The sequence below is a fragment of the Silene latifolia genome, unplaced genomic scaffold, assembly GCF_048544455.1.
Source record: "Silene latifolia isolate original U9 population unplaced genomic scaffold, ASM4854445v1 scaffold_79, whole genome shotgun sequence".
Taxonomy (NCBI): domain Eukaryota; kingdom Viridiplantae; phylum Streptophyta; class Magnoliopsida; order Caryophyllales; family Caryophyllaceae; genus Silene; species Silene latifolia.
In genome coordinates, this window is record NW_027413701.1 from 16,239 (window position 1) to 26,131 (window position 9,893).

A 9,893-nucleotide genomic window follows, 5' to 3' on the forward strand; every position below is an offset into this window, starting at 1 on the left:
GGTGATTTGTCTCTTATTTGATGAAGATAGAAGAAGAAGATAGAGAAAAATCAGAAAAAAAGGAAGGGGGCTGGTCCGCGGGAAAGGGAAGAGGAAAGGAGAAGAGCGGGATTTTTAGTCGGGATTTTTACGAGTCGGGTTTGACCCGTTTCGATAATAATTAAAACCGTAGGTCAAACGCAAATTCCGTCAAGACCAAAGTTCTTAAACACGAGATTACAATAAAATTGAGTATTCATACGACCCATTTCCAAATTCGTTTACCCAACGTTCAAAAGAATTGTCATTTTCCCCCCCCGATACGCCCTTATTTCGAAATAAAAGATTTTACACGGTTTAAACTATTTTTAAACATCTCGAAACTATCAAAATAAATACTTTTCTTCAAAATATAATAAAATTATATTTCTTTGAATTATTTTTACTTTAAATACTTAAATATCACTTTTATTTGATTAATAAATTATTTCCGAAATATATTAACGATCCAAAACTACGGGACGTTACAATCACCCCTCCTTTTAAAAAGTTTCGCCCTCGAAACTTAGAAGGAGAAATTATAGTTATAAGAACATATAGGTATCTTTTCAATGAAACGGTGATACTCTTGTTGATCGTTGACAAGAGCATCCATATTCATATCAAGATATAAAAATATTTCTACACCAATAAATGAGAAAACCCATTATTGGGACGTCACCAACAACGAGATTAAACACTCATTAATGTTAAAACCATTAAAAATCATATAAGTATTTCCAAAATCTTAGTTTAGAGTTCTATAGTAAGAATACTATCTTTACTAATTATGATTAAATAAGGCTTAGTAGCTCGGAAAAAGAGTAAGAAAAGGAATCATTACACAAAACGAGAAATAGCTTAGATATCCAATCGAACACTAGGGTTGAAAGAGAGTGAGAAATCATTTTCAAATGTTATAGAAAAAGGTCAATTTGTAAATTTACTCCAAGTAAATGAACCAAAAGTTTACTCAAACTATATAGAATCTATGCAAGATGGAAAACAACTCGGGAATGAGAAGTGCAAGTCGCGATAGGGAACTCACACCCAACAGACAAGAAGGAATTGAACTTTTACAGGTGGAATTTTTGGATGAAGTCAATAAAGATGTCAACGAACAAGACGCTTTACTCAAGAGGTCAAATGAGTTCCATAGAGGCGAGCACAACGGAACAAGCCAGAATAGCAAGAATGACAATTGTCGGAGATCGGAATTAGGAAGATCGGTACATCGAGAAAGGTTCACTCAATTATCCAACCACAGAGTCATCCTACTAGGTCCTCCGAACATCAACAGGGCAACAACCAGAGGCCACACTAATCCAAAGAGCCATTTGAACCACTCCTCGACAAGTCTACTCATAAGCTAATCCTTGAGACAATCCTATCCTCTACAATTATAACTTAACAGTTTCCCAATTAAAATGTTTCCACCAGTATTCTCCATCAAACAAACGCAAAATCCAAAGTCGAAACTAGTAACAATATTATACCCTTACCAAGATTCAATATTCTCAAACGCATTCATGCTTGAAACCAACCCACAAGCAACAAGTTGCACTATCCAATCCATAATTAGCACTAACTATAAGATAAATGGGTTCATCACACAAATCATCTGATCGGTTTACTCAAGGTTCACTATCCTACTTCCCAACAATATTCCAATTCCAATAGAAAGATTCCTCAAAGGATTAAATATAAGGTCCAAATTTACAATAACAATCCACGGACTTAACTATCAATCCCCAATTCCGTAAAGTAAGGATCAAATGACAAACGACAATCCCCGAACGACGATGCCCAAAACAAATCCAAAATAACCATAGAAATACTCCACCCAGGTAAACTAATCCCATTAGTCTCATCATCAAATTGAAACCAAAGTGGGTCTTATACCACCAAAACACGCGAACCTTAACTCGCAAGGAGACTACATCATTGCTATCATAAGAATTCCATCAAAATCTAGCTCTCATATCGCAGGTCAAATACGAGACACAAACTCCTACACTAATTCCCGACAAAAATCAAAATACAAAAATCCTCAAATCATATCCCACTAACCCTGTAAACATGGTCAACAAGGTACCAACTATACTAAGTTTGGTCAACTCAAAAGGTTTAACAAACTAACTAATTCCAAAGTACGATACCAAACCATTAAGCAACGTCAATGTCCTATTGTATTCCTTTCAAGGCCTACAAGGATTAGGGCTAACTATCATTCCTTTAATTCTCCATAAGAAACATCGAGACTCTCAAATGAAGTAGCTCAGGTTCATTCCATCTTATGTGCTAAGGTAGTACCCATGCTCAATCATCTATAACAAATAAGCTCTCAATAGACATAAATCCAAAGGTGTTCCTCAACTCACTAGGCTCTCATATCATGCACAACTAACAAGTCTAACCAAAGGATCCCAAGTTATATTCTCCTATACCACTCAAACCTTAACCAATCAATTTCTCAACTCGTTCACGCCCTCCAATGATACATTCTCTCAAAACCGGGTTCTCTTGAACAAGGGAACTATCCTGCGGAATAAAAGGAAGATGTCCACATGGGCTTTATTATAAGAAGAAAACGAACCTAAGATGAATCGGGAGAAAGAATTGAAAGGTAGTTACCAAGGCGAGAGAAGAGGAATTTGAAAGACGAATAAACAACGAGATTGGAAGACTAAGGTAAGATTGCATTATCTACATCTATTGGAGAGCCATCTTACAAAAGAGAAAATCAATTAGTACCTAACAATTAGCAATCACAAACAGACTACCACATAAAATCATAAATCTACCCATCCTACCCATCTCTCAAGTTTATTATTTAAAGGTCAAGTGATTTTAAGTGGGGTGCACAAACGTGCGTCGGGAGCAAATAAGCTCTGATACCAACTGTGACACCCTTAAAAATTAGCGTTATCTAATTACTTAAAGGCGTAAATTCTACGGAAAAACTGGTAGGATATGTTTGTAAATGGTTCAACTAGATAAAACCTGCAATTTCAAAAAAAATTTCTAACTAAACCATTCACAACCAATCCAACTCAAGAAGTCCAACATTCCCAGAAGCGGGTGCCAAGACCCTGCAAAAGCTGATGAACTACTTTACATGCCATAGCTAAATAAGAAAGTAGAATGATACAAACCCAAAATAGAAAAAGGGAGACATATGTCCCTTCAAATAATATACAAACCAAAAGATAAAAGGGTTACTATAAGAATAGCCAAAAACTAGGTCCAAGGTTCCTTGCTCACTAGCTCGTCTGTGACCCCCAACAAAGCATCAACAACCTGTCAATCGCATTTTATACAAACACGAAAGCCACAATTCAGTGGGGAGTAACTTCGAGTCCTCCCAGCCACGAATCGTCAAAATTAATGTAACATGTAATGTAACATGTAAACAATTTGATAAACCATTTACTTAACATGTATTCTAACAAATGACCCCTAAACTGACCAAACTAAACTATCATGTGAATCATATAACAAATAGTAATCCAAACTTTATCAATCAGAAACCGGCTTACATCTCACCTATTACGATTCATAAAATCACCATACAAGAAAGGGCAATATATCAAAGACAGGCATAAGTTCTTAGCACGGTCAATAGTCACTTTGTAACTCGAGTCTATACCACGAGGTAGGGAAGGAAATCGAACCGGTATCTTGGCTCAGCGGTTAATATTAATAAAACATGGCCAAGAGACAACACAACCCTAGCCTAAAATCACAAGAGACCTAGACATGCGGATACACACCACCGCACCCAAGACCCACAACTTTTTTTAAAACAAAGTGAAGTGAGTACCCTAAGGAGTCCACCAAAGGGTTGGCTAGTACTTAAGCTGACCCCTTACTATCAAAATAAAATCGAGGTCATGCCCCAACTTGGATAAACATCCACTAGTCGGGAACACAAAGGCTATCAAGCGGTGAACATATACTCGTCAAAGACTATAAAGACCTATCTATGATGAAGGCCGAAGTACTCACCTAGGACCTAGTCCCGGCTAGTCCCACTTGAATACTTTAGCCCACACCACACAAGACTCACCACACAAGTCAAGTAAGACACCCACTTAACCATAAGAGGGCAAAAAGTCCTACTTACCAATATAAATTCTAACATTCTATCATGTGAAAGGCTATATAATTGTCTATTCAAAGATACAAATCCAACAAAGTGTCCTCAATAAGAATTCAATACTAACTTCCAATTCTAGCAATTTTAACAATATTAAAGGCTTTAGGGAATCTAGGGCCATTACTACAAAATAAGAAGCTATTTAAATTCAACTAACTAAATAAGAAGCTATTTAAATTCAACTAACTACACATGTGAAATAGAGATATAGTAAATGGCCTAAAACAAGAAAAAGGCCGATTATCTAATTCATTCAACCGAATTTTTACCCCGCAACCCCACCCTGCGACAAGTACGGGTCAAATTGTGGTGACCAATCACTCAATTAATCGACATCGCATCATCAAAGGGACTAAGGCTCGATTTTGCACAATCAACAAAACATTACAATTTATCGCTATAAAATTCATTTTGAGCCTATTAATTACAAATTCATTTTGTAAACTATCCTAACATGTGATAACTATTAATATAAGCATAGTTTTACAATTAACATAATTTTTATTACTTATATGATTCAATTCCTAAAGTGTACTCATACTAACTATGTCATTAATAACCCTTAAATGACAAATTTTGCATGGAAAACCGCGAAACAAGCAACGGACCGACCCGGGCCAACCGTGGGCTAGCCGTGGGCCTGCCACGGGCCTGCCGGCCTGCTGCCCGTCCCCCTACACCACCATTTTTTTCCATTTTTATTTAGTAAAAGACCGTCTGAACATTAATTAATCGTTCCCAATTCAACTTTGTTAATTTAAACTAACAAAAGGCATAATTTAAGCATGCATGCAACAAATTTATCATGTGAAAACTACTACTCAAGCAAAAATCACCAAACATACAAAAATCAAAAACATGTGACGATCTTTCGTCGAGTAACTCGAAATATGTTACCTTAAGCTAGAAAAAAGAGCAATTAGCACCTCAAACCCAAATTCTAACTAGCAACTATCCGCTATCTTCGATAATATACGAGTCCCCAAACTCGTCTTCTAATTCTTCACCTAAATAAACCATAAAAACACAAAGATAAGTATATAAATACCGAAAATACCGAATTTTACCCAAAATTCGTCTTAAACAACTTCAAGAAAACTGAAATTAAATTATACCCAGTTGTAGATCGCGACGAGAGGATTCCGGAAAGGTAAATTTCGTGAAAAACCGATAAGAAATGAAGGAGTTGTGTCGATTTTAGCTTGGAATTTGTGAAAATGGTGATTTGTCTCTTATTTGATGAAGATAGAAGAAGAAGATAGAGAAAAATCAGAAAAAAAAAAAAAAAAGGAAGGGGGCTGGTCCGCGGGAAAGGGAAGAGGAAAGGAGAAGAGCGGGATTTTTAGTCGGGATTTTTACGAGTCGGGTTTGACCCGTTTCGATAATAATTAAAACCGTAGGTCAAACGCAAATTCCGTCAAGACCAAAGTTCTTAAACACGAGATTACAATAAAATTGAGTATTCATACGACCCATTTCCAAATTCGTTTACCCAACGTTCAAAAGAATTGTCATTTTCCCCCCGATACGCCCTTATTTCGAAATAAAAGATTTTACACGGTTTAAACTATTTTTAAACATCTCGAAACTATCAAAATAAATACTTTTCTTCAAAATATAATAAAATTTTATTTCTTTGAATTATTTTTACTTTAAATACTTAAATATCACTTTTATTTGATTAATAAATTATTTCCGAAATATATTAACGATCCAAAACTACGGGACGTTACAATCACCCCTCCTTTTAAAAAGTTTCGCCCTCGAAACTTAGAAGGAGAAATTATAGTTATAAGAACATATAGGTATCTTTTCAATGAAACGGTGATACTCTTGTTGATCAGACAAGAGCATCCATATTCATATCAAGATATAAAAATATTTCTACACCAATAAATGAGAAAACCCATTATTGGGACGTCACCAACAACGAGATTAAACACTCATTAATGTTAAAACCATTAAAAATCATATAAGTATTTCCAAAATCTTAGTTTAGAGTTCTATAGTAAGAATACTATCTTTACTAATTATGATTAAATAAGGCTTAGTAGCTCGGAAAAAGAGTAAGAAAAGGAATCATTACACAAAACGAGAAATAGCTTAGATATCCAATCGAACACTAGGGTTGAAAGAGAGTGAGAAATCATTTTCAAATGTTATAGAAAAAGGTCAATTTGTAAATTTACTCCAAGTAAATGAACCAAAAGTTTACTCAAACTATATAGAATCTATGCAAGATGGAAAACAACTCGGGAATGAGAAGTGCAAGTCGCGATAGGGAACTCACACCCAACAGACAAGAAGGAATTGAACTTTTACAGGTGGAATTTTTGGATGAAGTCAATAAAGATGTCAACGAACAAGACGCTTTACTCAAGAGGTCAAATGAGTTCCATAGAGGCGAGCACAACGGAACAAGCCAGAATAGCAAGAATGACAATTGTCGGAGATCGGAATTAGGAAGATCGGTACATCGAGAAAGGTTCACTCAATTATCCAACCACAGAGTCATCCTACTAGGTCCTCCGAACATCAACAGGGCAACAACCAGAGGCCACACTAATCCAAAGAGCCATTTGAACCACTCCTCGACAAGTCTACTCATAAGCTAATCCTTGAGACAATCCTATCCTCTACAATTATAACTTAACAGTTTCCCAATTAAAATGTTTCCACCAGTATTCTCCATCAAACAAACGCAAAATCCAAAGTCGAAACTAGTAACAATATTATACCCTTACCAAGATCCAATATTCTCAAACGCATTCATGCTTGAAACTGATGTGACCATAATTGGCGCATATTTAGCCCCCGAATTACCATTGTTTCCATGCTTTTTAGTGCCTATTTGGGTCATTTCTTATCTTTAGTTCTTTGTTTTGCATATTCTTTGAGATTTTGATCCCTTGGTAGGAAAGGAGTAAGAATCTTGCATTTTCATGGCAAAACGAGGCTAAATTGATTGTATTCAATGACCAAGCATCAAGAAGAGACAAGACTAGAAGGCCTTTGTACATATCATAGTAGAAGAGCAATGTTGAGAAAGGATCCTTGCGTCCCCAAGGAAATCCCCAAGGAATTTATGAAGAAAAGGGAAGAAAAGAAGAAGAATTGAAACTGACCAACAATCCGAACGGATTGCAGACAATCCGTCCGTCCGTCCTCAACAATCCGAGCGTCCCTCCTTGGAATCCGCTCGGATTCCCCAAAGACAATCCGAGCGTCCCTCTCCGAATCCGCTCGGATTGCACGACCCAAATCCGGCCGTCCCGACTCTAATCCGCACGGATTTCAAAGACAAAGACGGATTTCATTCTTCAAGCTACGAAAAGAGAAGCCCTTCTCTCGGAAAATACCGGGTCCTCCTTGCTCAACTTAAAAAGTGTAATTACTAGTTTAGCCCTTAGTTAACCCTAATGCATCCTCCCTAATTTTCACTATAAATACCCCATTAGGCTAATTAGAGGAGCATGTTCTTCTTATCAATATTTAGAGTAGTTAATATCAATCAAATCTCTCTTCAATATTGTAATCAAGTATTAATCAAGTTTTAATCCAAGTTTTAGTTCTTTAATCTCTCTCTTGTTCTTCCTTTATTTTGGGTAATTAGAAGATTATTGGGTTTATTGGGAGATTGACAACCTTCCATCAATCATCAAGTTCTTCTATTATTCTTTGCATTATTATTTTGGAATCATTAGTAGGTATAATCTCTTAATCCCTTTTTAATTATTGTTAATTACTTTCATTTATTCATCATGTTTCATATTGTTGGTATGATTGACAACCTTGCTAGCAAGATCAACATGATAATGAGTGAGTAGTCTCTTAGCTAGGGTTTAATGGGTGATTAGGGGAAACCATCATGGGGATGATTCATGCTTAAATTAATATGCTTTCATAATCTTATTTGCTTGCTTGTTTTGATCTTAATACATGCACATGTTATATTTGATGAAATGCTAAGCCTATGAATCCTTGCATTTACTATCATCTCCTATCTTTTCAATAAGACTTGTAAGACATAACCCAACTCGAGTCTTGTTAGACCATGCATGTGTTGAGTAGGAAAGATTAAGTCGACTTGTAGGTGTTGTACAATCTAATCGATTCGGCTCCGGGACCCAAACTTTCCTAGGATTGTAAGATATAACCCAACTCAATCCATCACAACAATAATTGCTTGCTTATAATTTGAGAACATGTTTGTATGATCATATCCCATGATTCCCCTATGAACCCATGACCACCCTAGTGCTTTTAATCAATTGTTTACACCCCTTATTTTATTCACCTTGCTAGTTTATTTTCATTGCTATTTTAGTTTAGTAACCTTCTACATCAACCCAATTTGTGACACCCCCTAGACACTACTAGTTACAATAGAATTCTCATTTCAATACTCGTCCCTTGGGATCCGACCTTTACTTGCCTCTTTACTAATTGTAGAGTTGTTTGTGAAGTATAAATTGTGTTTTGTATCGACCATTGACCAACGACCACATATACTTAATTGTGAACACCAAATGGACCCGATCAAAAATGGCGCCGTTGCCGGGGACGGTGTTTAATTGATTTAAGATTTCTTTTATTGTTAATAGTTGTGTCTTTTTCACCTTGGGGAAGTAAAACTCCTCAAGGTTTGTTCTAATCACTTTTCGAGTTGTTTGATATTTTGCGAGATGGATTTCATAGATTGTTTTGTAGAGGACCACTTGAGTATCCCTTACTTCAAGGATCCCATGCAAGCATTAGAGGCCTTAGAAGCAAGTAAGGCTAAGAGCATGTATTGGGAGTTGGAGGTGGATCTCTTTGAGGCCGCTCTAGCTAACAAGGAACTTACTCATGCACAATCCGAGTTGGTGCATAATATTCTAGTAGAAGCATGTCAACCCATAGAGGATGAGCAATCCATCCTAGAGGATATTCTACAAACTCAAGAGCAAGAGGAACCCATCATGGACTTCGAATATGATGAGGTTGATGAAAGTGAAGAAGAGTATGTCATGAGAATGGAATGTTTAATGGAGATGGAGCAAATCCTCAATGAAACTCCAAAGGAGGAAAGTGAGGTACAAACTCCTACTTTAAAACCCCTTCCCCCAAATTTGAAATATGCTTATCTTGATGAATCAAAGACCAAACCCGTGATTGTTAATGATAGACTTGATGATAACCAATTGGAAAAGTTGCTTGATGTGTTAAAACAACATGAGAAGGCTATAGGTTATAGTCTAGATGACCTTAAGGGTATAAGTCCCAACTTTTGTATGCATAGGATTCATCTAGAGGACGACCATAGACCTACCATTCAACCCCAAAGAAGATTGAACCCCCACATGCAAGAAGTTGTCAAAGGAGAAGTCATGAAATTACTTGATGCGGGAATCATATATCCCATATCGGATTCTTTGTGGGTTAGCCCCGTCCAAGTGGTACCTAAGAAAGGAGGTACTACAGTAGTGACAAATGAAAAGAATGAATTAATACCCACAAGGATGATCACCGGTTGGCGTATGTGCATTGAATACCGGAAATTAAACTCCGCAACAAGGAAAGATCACTTCCCCTTACCATTCATTGACCAAATGCTTGAGAGGTTAGCCTCTAACAAATTCTTTTGTTACCTTGACGGGTATTCGGGATTCTTCCAAATCCCTATACACCCGGATGACCAACATAAGACCACCTTCACATGCCCTTATGGCACTTT

The 9,893-nt window shown here is 36.6% G+C and overlaps 1 long non-coding RNA gene across 1 annotated transcript; it reads right to left on the bottom strand.

Moving 5' to 3' along the window:
* Positions 1-3,118: 3,118 nt before the first annotated feature.
* Positions 3,119-5,122, bottom strand: LOC141640397 (uncharacterized). Its single transcript, XR_012542985.1, has 2 exons — positions 5,075-5,122; positions 3,119-3,318 (listed from the first exon to the last, which is right to left on the bottom strand). It is a non-coding gene; the product is annotated as an uncharacterized LOC141640397 (long non-coding RNA).
* Positions 5,123-9,893: the final 4,771 nt, after the last annotated feature.